The 18463-nt window shown below is 37.3% G+C and overlaps 1 protein-coding gene across 3 annotated transcripts in view; it reads right to left on the bottom strand.

Annotated features, from left to right (window-relative positions):
• LOC116275828 (protein unc-13 homolog C) overlaps nt 1-18463 on the bottom strand; it is a 234625-nt gene that overhangs the window by 157593 nt on the left and 58569 nt on the right. The window contains exon 1 of one of the 3 annotated variants that reach the window (XM_031668661.1): nt 13769-16070. The exons of 1 other annotated variant lie outside the window; for it this stretch is intronic. The gene's annotated coding sequence lies outside the window, so the exon portion shown is untranslated. Of the gene's footprint in view, nt 1-13768; nt 16071-18463 lie in introns of those variants that run through there. One more of the 3 variants, XM_031668664.1, reaches the window with a different exon arrangement.

The following is an 18463-nucleotide window of genomic DNA, read 5'->3' on the forward strand; positions in this document are numbered from 1 at the left end:
GAAAACTGTGGTCTAGCACAATTACGCACATTTCCCAACACAACAAATTCTAAAACTGGTAGTACCTACATCTGAAGACAGACCATGAAGCTCCAAAGCCTTAACCTGATATCATTATATTATACAGATAATCTGAAAAATATAGAAAGTACATAATTATATCAGGGAAAACATAATTTGAATTTAAACTGTCTACTGATCCATTTAACTTTAGCATTGAATATACAAAATATAAACATTCTATATATTCTCCTGAAAAGGCTCTGTGTTGACATATTGTACGGAACTTAAATCATTCTTGATGGATCCTCATTATAAATTGTGTCTTCCTGACAGATTCTCCATTTCCCAGCTGTGTTTCGACTATGGAACTCCATCCTAAATGAGAGGTTTACTAGCATTTAATAGAACTCTCATTCAGTTGGTGTGAACCTTGGAGTTAAGCAGTACAGAAATGCCGAGCCTTGAAAATACAAGGTTTGTGAAATAAATTTTTTTCACAAAATTCTGGTCTCCTCTGTTCACCTCTTCTGTGCTACCTAAAGCTTCTTTTCTCTGCCTCAAGTTCCCAGTAGACTCAGGTCTTACCTGACCCACTACAACTTTCGAGAAATAATTTGATGACAAGATAGGTTATAACAATAACTGATTTACATACTTTTCTGATATAGTTGGAAGAATTTGAGAGTAACAAAGTATTGGTATGCTGAAAGGGAGAAGGATAATGATGTTTTGATTTGTTTTCCGAGTCTTACCAAATAAGTAAAATTATTGTACATCTCTTAATACACTGATTTCCCTTTACGCTATTTTCTATTCTCTAAAGCAGTGGTACCCATCCCTGGGCCATGGACCAATACTGGTCTGTGGCCTGTTAGGAACCAGGTCGCACAACAGGAGGTGAGCAACAGGTGAGTAAGCGAAGCTACATCTGTATTTACATTACTCACATTGCTGCCTGAGCTCTGCCTCCTGACACATCAGCTGCAGCGGCATTAGAGTCTCCTAGAAGTGTGAACCCTATTATGAACTGTGATCTAAGTTGCACGCGCCTTATGAGAATCTAATGCCTGTTTATCTCCCACAGTCTCCCATCAGCCCCAGATGGAACCCTAACAAGCTCAGGCCTCCAACTGATTCTACGTTATGGTGAGTTGTATAATTATTTCATTATATATTACCATGAAGTTATAATAGAAATAAAGTGTACAGTAAACGTAATGCACTTGAATCATCTTGAAATCATCCTCCATCCCCAGTCTGTAGAAAAAATGTCTTTCATGAAACCAGTCCCTGGTGCCAAAAAGGTTGGGGGCCACTGTTCTAGATGTTCAAGTTTTACTACTGGGGCAACTTGAATCCACTTAAACTATAAAAGTGAAAGTATAAAGAAAATATTTTAATTTTTGGAAGGGGATTTGAGGTAGGAAAGATGTGTTTATATTTTGTATATTCAATGCTAAAATTAAATGGATAAGCAGATAGTTTAAATTCAAATTGTTTTCCCTGATATAATTATGTATATTCTATATTTTTCAGATTACCAATATAATGATATCACTATTGAAAAATAGAAGCAAAAACAAAAATAGTTTAAAAATTTTATTATACAGCACTTCAGTGTAACTCCAATATGTCCTTTACGTACAGATACAAATAGATCAATTGAAGCTAGAGTTGCATCACCAATTTCTTGGCCAGCAGAGGGCAACACAGAAAAGCCCCTTCATTCTTGCTCTGCATTTAATCTTCCTAATCTTTTGCTGGGTTTTTTGAAAGCTTTATAATTCTGTATTCATTTTTCACTCATAATGTCTTTTTCATAGATGACCCTACTGATAATGTGGAATAATTATCTGCATATTTGGGATAATTCATAGTCCTGAATAAGTAAGAGAATGGGACAAAAACAGGTAGACATTTTTTAAAGTCATTTTCCCTATTAACACATACTCTCTTGAAGAGAGTCTTCAAGAGATCATGTGTTAATAGGCTAAACATACCTATCTCTCTATAAGAGAGAAGGCAGGCCAGGTGCCGTGGCTCATGCCTGTATTCCCAGCACTTTGGGAGGCCAAGGCGGGCGGATCACGAGGTCAGGAGATCGAGACCATCCTGGCTAACACAGTGAAACCCCGTCTCTGCTAAAAATACAAAAAATTAGCCGGGCGTGGTGGCGGGCGCCTATAGTCCCAGCTACTCGGGAGGCTGAGACAGGAGAATGGCGTGAACCCTGGAGGCGGAGCTTGCAGTGAGCCCAGATCGCACCACTGCACTCCAGCCTGGGCAATGAGCAAGACTCTGTCTCAAAAAAAAAAAAAAAAAAAGAGAGAAGGCAAGTCTATCTAATAGAGAAGAGGCAAGTCTACCTAAGAGAAGGCAAGTCTACCTAAGATTCAGCAGAGAAACTCCTAGTTATCATGGTCTGGTTACCTTTTGGACAAGCTGACCTGCTCTCCCTTTATGAGTTTTGCCTCAAGTAAGTAAGCCTTGTCCTTTAACCTGCTTAGGAATCATGGACAGGGTCACAGGAAGAAACATAAACATTGAATCGTGTTAAACTCTTCACCCAGTTTTTCCTCTGATCTCCTTATCGTGACAGTGTCAGAGACCTCCAAACTCTGAGATGCAGAACTATTGCAGTCTACCCGTCAGCACTTAGGATTAGCCCCCTTTGAAAGCAGCTGTCAGAGTAGCCATGCTGGCTGCTGTCTTCAAGAAAAGTGCAATTATATATTAGTATAAATAAGTTCATACTTTCAAAAACAGGTAAATCAATGATGAGTACTGCTTTACAAAGGCATTTAGCATAATTTTCCTGAAAATAAAATGTTCGTTCCCTAGAGAATTTAACATTATGGTTAACTTGCAGATATTATTCTATTTGACCATTTGTATATCTGAGAGTAAAAAAAAGAAAACATGTTTTACGTGGCATAATAAACAAAACAGAAATGTCCTACATTTGCCAAAGAAGAAATAGATTTAATGGCAAAATAGATAAAACATGAGGAGTTACAGTTTTAATTTAAGGCCACTGCCCTGCTGTGGTGTCTTTAGGAACTGTTTGGACTAATATTTTTCTTTTTTTTTTAATCCATGAATTTCCTACCAGGCTATTATTTCAGGCAGAAGCCAAGAAACATTGCCTACATTTTTTTTTGTCTGTTTTTTGTTTTTTGTTTTTAACAATTAAGCAGTGCTTGTTCATCAGATTTTGTTGACAGCTTTCCAGGACTGTAATTGAGGTTACATAACCTTGCCTTCATTGATAAATGCAATTGAGACACTGTGTCTAGATGAGAGATATTCCGATCACAATTTGGAGGGGAGATATCTATTTAACAAATTCAAAAATATTGAACCATATGCTGACATTAGAGAGACAGCTCAATTTCCTCTGTACTGTTTTACTCATATCAAGCATAGCATCTATTAAAAAGAATTTTTATGAGCCCAATACCTGCATGGTAGTCAACACAGAGTAGGTTATTGATGATGATGAAGAAGTGAAAGATATATTCAAGGGGAAATCTAGCTAGCTAGAAACCTGGATTTGAATTTAAAAGCTTTAAAAATACTGACAATATGGAAATACCAACAAATATTTTGTTTGCAGCAAGAAGTGACTCTTTGATGTCTACTTCATGAAATTCAGACCCAACAATAGCCCTGCTCCTTACCATACTTTTCTCTGTTCCAACCCAGATACCTCTTTACCTCTTTGCTTGGAAAGAATGTACTTTCAAATCCTCCCTAGCAGACCATTCCTGTTGCAATACTAAATCTTATAATTCTATATTCATATTTCCCCAAAAGATGCAAGAGCTTATGACGGCAGGTCCTTTTTGATTCATCTTCACATTTCTTCTGTGCAACCTAGCTAAGCACCCAAAGGCACCTTAAATAACAAAAACAGCCTCCTGTGCTCTACTCACAATAATTTTATTTTTTTGTGTCCCATAAACATTTTGTCTAGAATATTCTCTCTGACCAATAATAATACATATCATCCCCTCTTCTTTAAAATATCAAGAAAAATTATTGCAGGAACTATTTTTTGTATTAATAATGTCAAACACAGGAAACTGCTGTATTGTATCCCATCAGAACCATTTTAATTCACCGAGGTTTCTTCCTTCCCTCCTCCTCCTCCCATACCTAATATATGTAAGCATTCTACTAGTTTTGCAGTGAAGAGAACAATAGCATAAGACTTGCCCTCAAGGAACTCACAGTCTAGTGAAAATAGAAGAGAAGGCAGATACAGGCACTAGAAATTCAGACCAGACTGGATGGTGAGGGAGAGAAGTATTGGGAAAGCCAAGCCTTTAGGCCTCTGCACAGATAACCACACGTTAAACTCACACAAACGCATTTGGTCTGAAACTGAACTTCATTTATCCTGCAAAAGCTGCTCACAGTTCTGTAATTAACCCAGAGGAAACCCCCTAGATGCCAAATGTTTTATAGATAGTTTAATTAGGGCACAAGTAGTAACTCGAGACAGGAAATATATCTCTCAATCAGGAAAGAACAGAGACATCCTTCAGATAGCCTAAGGCACACAGCAAGAACAGCAAATGTAAACACAGTCACATCAGTGCACTGAGATTACTCCACTGGATTTTGTGGGCATGTTTCAAACCCAAGCTTGGCTATCTGCTATTGTCCATGACAGTCCTGCCCCATCTTCTTCCAGAGCCAATTGCCAAGTCCTCAGGACATGCAAACGAATTGCAGGAGTACTGTAAGCAAAAGGTAACTAAGATAATCCTGCTAGTTCTCAAGAATATTAAAAAACAAAACAAAAAAAGCCCGTCTTTCATGTTTAGAACTGATGTTCTACTTTCCCTTCTGTAGGATGCTGGCTTTGAATTGCTATTCTGGAGGAAGTGATTGATTTTGTGTAACTGCAATCTTTTTTCTATTCCTCCTTAAAACCAATTGTTTTCCTCTGGCAAGATTATGTGTTAGGATCCAGGTCTATTTCTCCCAAGGCAAATAATCCATATAGGAGGTTAACTTACTTTCCCAGTGATTTCTACTACCTCCCAAGCCAAATAAAATAAAATTTGAATTACCCAGACAGCCATTCCTCATTCCTAACAATGTGTGATTTAACCAACCAGGAAATGCCTATTTATCTAAAATATCTGTTTATCAATTTCAAATAATTAGGAAATGAAATGAAGACCTATTATGTTAAACATAGTTTAATATTTTATACTGTAGGAAGCACTAAAGAGAAATCTTAAGAATCTTTCATGTCATCATAATGTATATCATTATTGCACAGTATTGCAGACAAAAGATAAGCCAATCTATAAGTAGTATCCTCACCTGTAAATATCTATTATAGTTATCCTTCTCCTAAAGCTATTACCATAAATTAGTTAATTGTTCATTAATGTTTGAATTCCAGATAAATAGGATTTCAGAGTGTCTCTCCACTACGGTTGAGATTGGTTGGTTTTATCACTCAGTTTCACAGACATATAGTAACAAATTTATTTGCATTAACATATGAACAGGCTTTGGTTTTTTGCCCATTTTCATCTGATGTTAAGTAGTACAGTAAATTATCTGTCCTCTAAGAGTTTTAAATAACTAAGAGATTAAGTTCCCAATGAAAAGTGAGACAATATGTGACTGAACTGAGAAGCAATTGAAAAACAGACATTCAAAAACTGTAACTACTTTAATAAGTACTTTCTTGGTGCTGTATAATTTTTAAAAAACATATCTAGTGTTTTATAATCTTAATTAAATTTGGAATTTTTTTCATATCTGGTGTACTTATCAAATTTTCAGAATTCTAAGAAATGTCTTATTCATTCTCATAGAAGGATTCTGTATATTCCTAAAACAACAATCAACAAATAATATCTTGCTGGTAGGGCCTGAGTTGCAGAGAAGTGGAATCAACTATAAGAGAAATTCATCAAGGCTTATAGTGTCAAGTGTCTTAAGAGAAAGGTAATATGAAATCTAGAAACAAAAGGAAAACTTACAAAGCTAGGCTCAAGTTGTCTCTCAACAGATTCTAGAGTTGACCCCACATTTTGTCTCTCCCAATTGGCATTCCTTCCCCCTTTCAAGTTCAAACAAAGACTTCAAGACATATTTTGCTTAGACTTTTTGTTCACTCTTTGAGACGTTTTCTTCCAACATAAAATATCACAAGTGAGTGTACTTGTCTATAATGAGGCACACTGCCTCCTATCTTGAAATAGATAGATGCTCTAAGAATTTCCTCAAGAAAACTTAAAAAAGAGATCATTGGGGATTCCTCCCTGGATTTCTTTCCATAATCGTGGCTATTGAAAAATCCATTGGGAGCTAGATGTCATCAAGCAGGACCCACAGTAGTAGAGAAAACAACATAAACACGTTAAATGTGCTCAGGAGGGAGGTGAATGAAAGTTGAGATTATCAGCTGGAGTCAAAATGGGAAGATTTAGACCAAAGGACGAGAGGAAGGATATGGGATATAGACCCAGTGACGAACGTATTATTACTACAAAAACCAAACAGATGAAAGTAGTAGTCTCAGAACCCCCTGATCAATAAGAGGAAGACAAACGCCATAGTGAGTTGCCATTGACCTGTAATGTCACATGGTTATGACATCAGGTAGGCAGCTCCCCTACTAATAAAAATCCGTATTCCACTGCTCTCATAGCTATACCTCTTCTGCCTTTCAGTGGTTGTGTTCATGAGCTACGTGGATACTAGATCCTGACATTCATGTTCACCACAATTACTACTGAAGTCAGGAGCCTGAAGAGTAAGAATAAATTAGCTTTGCTGGTCAGACTCTAGTCTCTCTTCTTGTTCCCAGGAGCATTTTACAGTGGTAGACACTTCATGAAACCCACATCAGCTGTACTATAGAAAGTCAAGAAAAAGACAAAAGACCCCATCAAAAAGTGGGCAAAGAAGATGAACAGACACTTCTCAGAAGAAGACATTTACACAGCCAACAATCATATGAAAGAAATCTCAACATCACTGATCATCAGAAAAATGCAAATCGAAACCACTATGAGATACCATCTCATACCAGTCAGAATGGTGATTATTAAAAAGTCAGGAAACAATAGATGCTGGTGAGGCTGTGAAAAAAACAGGAACGCTTTTACACTATTGGTGGGAATGTAAATTAGTTCAACCATTGTGGAAAACAGTGTGGCGATTACTCAAGGATCTGGAGCCAGAAATCCCATTTGACCCAGCAATCCAATTACTGGGTATATACCAAAGGAATATAAATCATTCTACTATAAAGACACATGCACACACATATGTTTAGTGCAGCACTATTTATAATAGCAAAGACATGGACCCAATCCAAATCTCCATCAATGATAGACTGGATAAAGGAAATGTGGCACATATACACCATGGAATACCATGCAGCCATAAAAAAGTATGAGTTCATGTACTTTGCAGGGACATGGATGAAGCTGGAAACCGTCATTCTCAGCAAAGTAACACACGAACAGAAAACCAAACACCACATGTTCTCACTCATAAGTGGGAGCAAAACATTGAGAACACATGGACATAGAGAGGGGAACAACACACACCAGGGCCTGTTGGAGGGTGGGGATTAAGGGGAGGGAACTTAGAGGACGGGTCAATAGGTGCAGCGAACCACCATGCACACGTATACCTATGTAACAAACCTGCATGTTCTACCCATGTATTCCCGTGTTTTTTTTTTTTTTTTTTAAGAAGAAATAAAGAATAAAAAAAAAAAAAAAAGAAAGAAAGTCAATAAGATTTGCTGCCATAACACTATGGAAAATGCATATAAGCCTATATTAGAATCTTGGAGTGACTGATTTAACCAGAAATAGCTGTCCAAAGAACCCCAATTTGCCATAAATGTGCTGATAAAGTCATTACCATTTTAGGACACAGCAGAGGTTTCAGTTTCCTTCTGAAGTGAATTATTTTTCTTGTTATTTCCAACTTTGCATACCATACTCTTCTTCCCTTACCAGTCTTTTTGTCTAATAATATATACATTTCAAATATAAGAGCAAATATTTACTGAGCATTTATCTTCAATACACAGATAATGGCAAATTCACAGCCAGTGTTCACTGAGGAGTTCCTTTATATTATTTAACTTAATCCTCCTGTAAACTCTGTGAAGCAATGGTCTTTATAGTGTCATTATTTTCTAGTTGAGAATTCAGATGCAGAAATTTTAAGTAACTTGCCAAAGTTTGCACAAACACTGTACTTAGGGGATTTATTCTCTAGCTAAGGCTTTTAGAAAGTAACATGCAAAAATATAGGTTTTAACTGCAATCCAAGACCAAAGAAGAAATCTCCTAAGAGAGTATATGATGCATTAGTAAATTAATCAGACAAATCATTTACTACTGTGGAATTATATAAAATATCAGTATCTGGAAACTGTATAATCTGTTTAATTGGGGCAGAGATTGGTTGGATAAGGAAATAGAAAAAGAGATAAAGCTGGACAGGCAGTCAGATCTGGTTGTAAAATATATTGTGCCATACTAAGTATTTAAGGCTTTAGTTTATAAACAATATAGTGTCCTTGAAAATTTTTGACCAGGGAGTGACATATGTCACGTTCCAAGCATTTTTAGGACCATGAATCTGGCAGTAGTATGCAGAACAGATGCTTAGAGAAAAGGATCATACAGAAAAAATAATTGGAAGATTCAAGCAGTATTCTAGGCATAAAGTTATGAGAACTTGAACTAGGGTGGTGTTAATAGGAAGATAACAGAAGACATGGTTGGAGACCATGTGTTAAAGAGAAAACAAGAGTAATTGAATATGAGCCACGAGAGAGGATAAGGCAGTGAGGATGATTTGAGAGTTGGGTCTGAGAAACTGAAGCAATCAGGAAGAGGAGCTGCTTGAGAGACCCAGAGTTGAATTTCTTGACTTTTGAGACAAGTTAGTGGAAATCCTGTCAAAGAGGTAATAGAGGCCACTTAAGAAATTCAGGTCACCAAGACAAAAAGTAGAAAGAGAGGATCAGGAATGTTCCCACTCAAGGCTAAATGGAGAATGAAAGTAAATATGGGAGGCATTTTTTTTACTTTGCTGTATTTATTTATCAAGCATTACATTTATTATTTTTAAAAATATGCTCTTCAACCACTCACCAATAATACTGTGGCAACTTCTTGTGTAATTAAGCAAAATCTTCTAATTTTAGGGATTATTTTCTAAGAAGAATCAAATACTAACTTTTACATATATGAAGTTATCCATATATTTTGCCTCCTACCAATCAACCCTCTTTGAAAGTAAAAAGGAAATACAAATTTTCCTTAGGTTTGAGAAACTTCACAGTTAAATTTCCCCTTCAGCCATGAGAGCTCCCTACAGCCCTCCTTTGTCAAACATATTCTCATCGGGTGTGCCAATTCAGAGAGGAAGACACTGGAGAGAGTCAATCTATTCCAGTAACTAAGTAGAGTAGGTACATATACTTTACTTTTAAAAGCATTGTTCCATAAATGACTCTTAAAAAGTTAGCAGCTACGTATCCTAATGCTATTTGTTTCTTGTTAACGAAGTAGCAGTATTCAACATCTATCACAGCTACAGCAAATATTTTATGAGTCACAGTAAAGAGCCTATACAAAACATGCAGTTCCATGGATTATAATTAAGCCAATACTTCTGCTTAGTTGTCTGAAGGAAAACAAGTTGACAAATTTCTTACTCAATTCTAAAACCATGAACACGACCAAACCTCTAGCCTCTCAGGAGAAGCAAGTCAGAGTCAAGTAATTCTGTAGCTACATTTCAAATGGAGTCAAACCTGCAGAGTCTGCACGATGCAGCTTCTATAGAATCTCTGAGTCGGGGAACTAGAGCGGATCTTCATGAACATCTAACCAGTCTAACAGACAACCAAGGCTTACAAAGAAAATGATGGCCTAAGTTTCCCCAGTCAATGGGTGACTGAGCTAGGATTTGATTAATTACAGTATTTTCGATGAGATAGGAAAAAACACTGGACTCTTGTTGGAATGTGTCATTCATTCTCTAGCTTTACCTCACTGGTAATTTTTACTTAAGATTTATCATTAATAAGCAAAGCAACTATTTAGACTTTTTCAGTTGTGTGCCACTTAACAATGACATGATTCAAAACACAACCCTTCTTCCTCCAGTTATTCTGGGACCACATCAACAGTGCCTCCTCTCAGAAACGTGCCTCAGGGAATGTGCCTAAGCCATTAGTTCTTCCCACCTATAAAACAGAAATAGCCACCCACTCTGTCCAATCACTCCTCTTTTTCTTTTATATTTTACATGCTTGGAGAAGCTACTTCTAGAGTAAATAATTTCAACTTATAAAACACATGAAGCAAAATATTTTCATGCAAAACACTTTTTCTCCATCAAAAAAAACATATTGCACCCGGATTCTCAAGAACCAGAAGGCTCAGAAACAAAGTATGTTTTATCCTGAACACAGGACTTGGGCCAACAAAAATTGGTTGTTGGGAGCAAAAGACAGGCTGAAGATGGGATTGTGAAAATGTAGGGAGAAAAGAAAATATTTGAAAGGGAAGCTCATCTTTTATAATTACTTTTTACAAATACTTTGAAATCTCTGAGGACAATTTATAATGTTGAGTTCCTATCTTTCTATCTAGCATTTATTTCTACAAAATATTTTAACTCTTTATATAGAAAGAGTAATATAAAACTTTCTTCCATATCAAGATTATAATTAATTTCTCTATGCTAAGGCTAAAACATACAATATAACTAGGATATAAAGAGATGGTAAACATTTATGCCTACTGCATCACAACCATTTTGACAAAAGATGGAGAAACAATTCAGTGTGTCTTCTTGTCTACTTCTCCTTTGGAGGACTTTTGACCTAGAGGTTAGAATATTTATTCCTGTCTCCCTTCCTATGCCTTAAAAGACGATGAGTGAAACAAACACTGCTGTGGCATCCATTATCTCTGTAGAGATTATAGAACTGGTGACCAGTCTTTTGCATGATCAAAAACTACAGATTGAGAGGGCTATTAATAAATCCTTTTTTTTAAGCTAGAAGAAAGTTGGAGCCTAGTGATCCAACCACAGACAACTGAAGATTCAGAAAGGATTTGTAATAACAACAGAAATACAAATTTAATACCCTGAATTTGCAATTTTTTGCTACAGTTATTCTAAATGCATATTGCCAAAAGAATGGATATTAGGTACAAACTATGACCTATTTAGAAAGTGGCTTTCTAGCTATAAAAGTGTATTTCAGAAACAAACTTGGCATGTATTTAAAACTCTGAAAATTTCTAGCTGAAAAGCAGGATTATTTTTCTTGGGTGACAAAGTGATTCTAATGTCTTCAAAAATTCTAGAGAATGCCCTTCTGTAGTAAAGGACTATGGGATGGAAAGAATGAATAACAGAAATGTGTATGTTGAAACTGGAAGACAATGTACAGGTGGCATAATACTTCAGAGAAGTTATGGCAGGGTTTATGCATTGCATTAGCTGAAAAGGTTAACAGAAATGAAAGTGCCTAGAGAATTGGAGAAAAGATATCATCATACCAAAAGTGTCTGATATTAAAAAACAGAGGTTTGCCCTAAATCGGCAAAGACAATGAAGTACATTCTCTTCTGCACTGACCTTCCTCCCAATCCCACTTCAGCCCCAACATACATTTGGTGTGTTTTGTCTTTAAAAGGGGAATCACTACAATTATCATGCGTTTCCAATGACCCATGGGCTTTTAAGCAACTAGTTCTGTGCACCACATACTATATTGCTTCATATTTAAAGACTAGCAACCATAGCAAGTTATTATATGGCCTGGAAAGGAAAACAGTTTACTTTATTAACGACAAGCACATGAAAAGTGATTTCTCTAGGCTTCACCAACAGTTTACCTCATATTTCACCTGGGAATGAATTTACCTAGCACATAGTGATGATCTCTGGAAGGAGTTTCCAGATTTCTTTCACTGAAGTCTAACAACAAATTATTGAATGCTAGGAAATAAACCCATACCTATTATCCACCTTCAAATTCTACTGAAAAAACATTGGCAATTCTACCGAAATTACTTTCTCAACAAAATTCCCTTATAGTTTGAAAATACAACTTTGTAAATTAGAGTTTCAAATATTCTTTTAGATAATCTTTTATCAGTTTATTAGTTGAAAAAATATTTAATGGTTTCAGTAAGATTACTGCTATAGTGTTTCACCTACAGACATCATAAGCTTCTTTATACAAGATGTCAACATAGAAGAAACACAGAATGTTTTTCACTCCCTGCTAACAAACATAAACTTAATACTTTGCTCATCTTCTAAATCACTCCTCTTGTCTCAAGAATTGCCTGTACTTACTCACCATATTTTGACATTGTTGTTGTTATAGTAATGTGTGGAATTTTCAAACAAATGATTTTCTCATTTTGTTTACGGCCTAAGTGCTCCAGATCGCTACCATTTGGCAAAAATGAAGTTTATAGTTTTCAAAGAGCAGAGTGGTGATTTACTTTACAGTAAGCATAAATGACAATTTAAAGTCCACTTACCTCTATTACATTTGAACTTTTTAATCATAAGTGGGAACAACAATAATTAAAAGCCACGGTCCTAGTTGACATTAACTCTGTGTTAACACTAAAAAATCTATTAAATATTTTATATATACAAAAATGTAGCACTTACTCATTCTCACTTCTCCCCTCCAGAAAATTTCATTTAATATAAACATATGTACATTTAATTTATTGACAATTTAACCCACTTTGATGAAAAGTATTGATGAGCAAAAGGTGGTAAGATAATTTTCTAAAAAGCATTGTTTTTTTATTAATTTCAAAATTACATAAACTTACAATCTTAGCTTCTTGAAGAAATGCAGAGTATTTTAAAACTAATCTTTATACGTATTACCCACCCCCAAACCTCTTTCATTTTTTTGCTTAAAAGCCTTACAAGGAAAATTGATTTTTAAGTTTTGTCATCTCTGTCTAGGTACTAAAGACAGCCAACATTACTATTGTTGTATATCTGTCTTTATCTTGATGATACAAGTATATCGATGATGTAATTGCAGAAGTTAGAGTTTACTCATGCTGTTGGACCAAAGAGATTTTTTTAGACTGCCTCCTTGAGCACCATAGAACAGTTGTAAAACACAGCCAAGCACACAATTTAAGCAATTCATCTCTTGAAAGTAAATCTACAGGATCTTCTTCTTGAGGAACTGATGAAGAGCTAGAAATAAAAAAATCATTGGTAAAGCTTCATCTGCTTCAGACTGGATGCTGAGCTGGAAAAACACTTGGGTGACACACTATTTTTTTGACATCTTGGCTTTTAACCCTTTCCTAGAAGCCTTCAACTTTTGTTCTCTGTTGAGCTCGATTTTTTTCTTCCAAAATTCCAAGGGATTATGGAATATCCCAGCCTTTCGTCTCAACCCTATTTGTCCCTATGTACATATTCTCCTGAAAGTTGACTGGAAACTAAGCAATCATTTATCATTCTGAATTTTTTTTTTTGAAAAAGCAATGACTGAGAAGTCATGATGCTCCATAGAATCATGTACATTATAAAAACAGGAGAGCCGAGATTTTACAAATGCATCTACTACGCTAAGAGAACCCCATGGTTGCGATTCCCAAGTGCAAACAAAAAGAAGGGACAAGAAAATGCAGACACAAAATCGCATGCAGATGAAGCAGTGCATGCAGCGGAGGAAAGACCATACCTGAGGGGTTCTCCTTTAAAAAAAAATGTGCACGCCGGCTAGGTTGTTCCTCTCCTCCTTTTGGAGTATATGTGTTTTCCTTTTAGGAACACCACTTGCGATTGTGTTTCTAGTCTCGTTTCCTTTATTCAGTCACAAATAGTTAGGGCAGGAGTGGAAGCTGCGTCCCAGGGATCCGACTCGTGCAATCAGGCATGCCTTGGTCTGCAACGGTATCTGTTCTTTTCTTGTCAATTCTATCGCGCTCCCCGGGTAGCCTCCGAAGCAATTCTACAACTTAGCTGCTGGCAAGAAACTGCCTTTCACTCTTCTCACTGCCAAATACCTTCCGCAGCTCATTTCTCATCTCTTTCTCCCAGAAAGCAAAATGGGATCTCTCCCGTGTGTTGACGAGCGCCCAGGCTCATCAACAATTGAGGGTGAGGAGCAGCTGGGCTGAGTGCGTGCTGGGAACTTCACACATCGCCGGCTGCGGCTGAGGCTTTTCTGAATGCAGCACCGACACTGCGATCCCCAGCCTCCTCCACCAAGAGCGCCCGGGCTCCCTCTTCTGCCGCCGTAGCTGCACGGAGCAGCTCCGAGAGGGTGAGCCACAGCCCCTGCTCACAGGAGACGCACTGTAACCACTGCCAGGTGTGGCCTTCACCACCGCACTAACAACTAACTGTGTGGGACACAGCTTCATCGCTGGGAGACGCCTGGATGCCAGAGCTTCCTCAGCCTATCTTTCCTGTCTCGCTGGATGATGACCTAGGAGACAGTCATGGCCAATTCTGCTAGTGGAATAGCGTGGATAATACCAAATTACCCATACTATTCAACAATGACTGTTTTAGATGTACTTGGCTGTACTTGGAATTATGATAGTATACCGCACACCGTATCATTCCCTATTAGCCACCAAATGCAGCTAACAGGACCCCGTATTTAAATAGAGGGGATACTGACATCCCATCCCAGTTGGTTTTTCCTCCTATTTTTGTGGAAAACCATTTGAAGGTGATTCCTGAACAATTTGAATTAATGACACATGCATAAATCAAAGTCAGGAAGGATGGGTAACTTATAGTGATACAAAGGTTTTTCTTCTCACTTAGGAATAATGTCTTTTCATTTGATGTTAACATGTTAAAGATCTGGCTGGGAATTGAATGGACTTGCTTTTCTCTTTTAGTTTTGCTGAGTAGAGGAGGCGGGGGGAGTAACAGTTCTCACTTTCCATCAATAAAGCATTTTCAATCCTCTAATCCTCCTGTTGAAACAAATAAGAAAGTACTGAATCTTAAAATAGAGCCTTAAAGCAGCTCGAGGCCTGGAATAATTTGGAGGTTTTAAGCTACATCTGTTCTACTGCTTACTTAAAATTTTACTTTTCTTTGCTTTTTAGAAAATGGAAGGATATTTCCAGGACTGAAGAACGTCAACTAGCAGCTGTGGTTAAACAGTATAAAAAGCATATATACAGATTTGTATGGCATTTTTCAGTACATGGAGGGATGAATATGTCTTAACTGATATTAGACTTGACTCCACCTAAATATTCAATAATAATAGTTGACATCAAAATAAACAGTTAAACCGGATATAGCATATTTTGGCAAAACTTGCGGCAAAACATATTTCACCTACCATATGTGACAACCGATAAATAACCTCTCCATGATGTTTAAAAACGTGTCCCCAAATGTGACACAATATATATGCTGGATACTAGCAGCTGAGCCCTCCCCATTCCCAGCTACCAGCCTCACCTTTAATTCAGAGCAGCGCAGCTTCCCTTACCTGCTGCTTAAGTGACTGTTAATGGACCTGAGCAGCTGCTCAAGGTCTAATGATCTGCATCAGGGGCAAGTACCAGGGCAATCTTATTCCTGCGTTCACTCCTCACTGGAGTGGCCGGCAGGACAAAGCTCTGCTGCCCCCGGGTGTAAGGACTGGAGAGTAGCACAGGAAAACCAGTTAGACCTAAAAGTACCTGACTTGACCTTTTTTTATACAGAAAAACTCAGGCTAGCCAATACACTATTTTGAAGAATGAGTTTTAATACACAGAGAAAAGAACACCTATTCACTGAATCGTTTTTCATTTTTTTTGGTGTGAAATAACCACTCCAAAGTGCAGAAACAGTGGTCAGCTGAGAGACCCTAGCACCCAGAATAAGGTAAATGTGCATACATCTTCAGTACATTTGGATCTAATGTCATTGATGTACATGCTTAAACCCACAGAAGGAAATAAATGAAAGATGATTCTAGCCATGAGTGATCTATAAAACATGCATGTAGAAAAATTAGCCGGGCATGGTGGCGGGTGCCCGTAATCCCAGCTACTCAGGAGGCTGAGGCAGTAGAATCACTTGAACCTGGGAGGCGGAGGTTGCAGTGAGCCAAGATCACGCCATTGCACCCCAGCCTGGGCAACATAGCAAGACTAAAAAAAAGAAAAAAAAAGAAAAAGAAGAAAAGAAATGTATGTAGTGCCATGAAGAGTTGTGAAAATATTGCTCTAATTCAAATACTCTCATAGAGGAAATGAATCACACCAGGGGTGGTAATCATTAGTTTTTATTGGAAAGAAGAAATAATGTTTCATGAATGCTTCAATGCCAGTATATGTGTTTTAATGAATGCAGTGCTAAGCTCTAATAATCAGGATTCTGGTCATATATTTCAAAATGGAAATTGTTTATATCTCTGTAAGTTGCAGGAATCATGTATCTGAGGGACACTGACTTCTAACAAAATATGTTGCTGTTAGAGTGGCAGAGCTTTATGACTTTATTGACCTCCAGGGACATCAAAATCCCTAGTAGAAATTTTTTGGCTTTTGACGACTAGTTTTCACTACTGAGTACCTGATTTGAATAATGTATAATTACAATGATGAGATTACAACAGTAAGAGCCATGTTCTTGTCAGTAAGATGCATTCTGTTTCTGCAGAGCTTTCCACAGTCTGGAATTAATAACATTAAACAACAGGGTAAGAAGTAATTTCTACTTATACACTCACCCCATCCACAGGTACATGCCTCAAAACTTACAGACGGATGGATTAAATAATAAGATCATTTCTCCTCCAAATGCTTCAGCAGTCATTTCAGAAAAAGTAAAACCTCTAGGGTACCATTCACCTCTCATACCCCAAGACATGAGCTGAGTAAGATCATTTGTCTCGTTTATGGTTCAAGTGGAAGAAGAGCAAGGAACCTGGGTCACTGGTTATTTTTTAGAACAATAGCGGTGAAGCTTGACTAAACCAAAAGAATCAAGTAAAGGGGTCATTGTCGTAGAATTCTGTTATGGCCTGTATATCTGGCTTTAAGCAATAGAGGAATCCTTGTAAGAGCATAAACCAATCCTGTGTGCATGGAATTGTATTTGCAGTTTTTTAGAAAAATCTTAATCTTTATTTTAGGGAATTGGTAATCAACCATTGAACCTCACTATTAATTTTTTAAAAAACAAAACTCTGACCAATCATTGGCTCTCTGTTCCCAGGCAAATGGATTGGCTAAATGGATTAGTTGTCAGATAATGGCAGAGAAAAACATGATTATGTTTAGAATAGCAAGTTAGCATTTCTAGTTCTATATAAGTAAATAATGAATAGGAGAACAAATATTTGGAAGTAAACCATCTTACGCAATTTGGAAAGATGGGCCTAGCATAGATTACACGGTAGTAAAACACACGTTAAGTTCTGTTCTTAAATGAAAGCTTTCCATTAAATTATGGGTCACTTTAAAATGGCACTTTTGAGTAGAACTGACAGTGTGTAACTTTGGAGACTAGGTCACACGAGGTACTGCCACTTCCTCTTTGCCCACTCTATTGGTTTGCTCACTCTGGAGGAAGTTAGTTGCCATGTCATGAGGATCCTCAAGCAGCCTAGGGGAAAGTCCACATGGCAAGGAACTAAGGACTCCCGCCAACAGCCAGACACAAACTGTGACCTCCTGCCAACAGTCATGCGAATGAGCCATTTTAGAAACTGACCCTCTAATCATGTTCAAGCTTTCAAATGACTGCAGCCACTGCTGACATGCTAAATGCAACCACACGAGAAACCCTGAGGCAGAAAAACCCAGGTAGGCTATTCTCGAATTTCTGGCCCACAGGAACTGTGAGATATTAAATGTTCATTGTTTAAATGCAAAAAAAAAAAAAAAAAAAAAAAGTATTTTTTTCTTTTCCAAATGAGGAATGAGATTAACTATTTTTCAACTGTGGGATTTAAAGTGACTTAAGAAGTAGAATTTTAGGCTCAACAAATTCTGTCACAGGATATGGATGCCGTGCTTCTCGAGTCAGCACTGGCAGTGCCTTCTAAGCACTTTCATAAATCTCTGTTGTGGCACTGATTTATTATACAGCATGCTAACTACTATTTTACTTATCTGCCTCCTTTTCCTTTGCTGGACTGTGAGCTCCTTGAGGGCAGAGACCATAGTTCATTCATTTTTATATCACCAATGCCCAGCTGAAGGCTAGACTCATTAAAGGTAGGTTGATGAGTGAGTGAACACTAGTGTGCTTGCTTAGTAAAGCACAGAGTTAATGAGGCTAAGGACATGGGTTGAGTCCCTGTGTAGCCAATTAGCTGTGTTCTATTTCTTGGTCCAAATGGCGCCCTTAGTTCTCACCAGCTGTCTCACAAATTTGTGCCAGAACAAACCTTCTAACTATATATTCC

Source organism: Papio anubis, chromosome 7 (genome assembly GCF_008728515.1).
Source record: "Papio anubis isolate 15944 chromosome 7, Panubis1.0, whole genome shotgun sequence".
Taxonomy (NCBI): domain Eukaryota; kingdom Metazoa; phylum Chordata; class Mammalia; order Primates; family Cercopithecidae; genus Papio; species Papio anubis.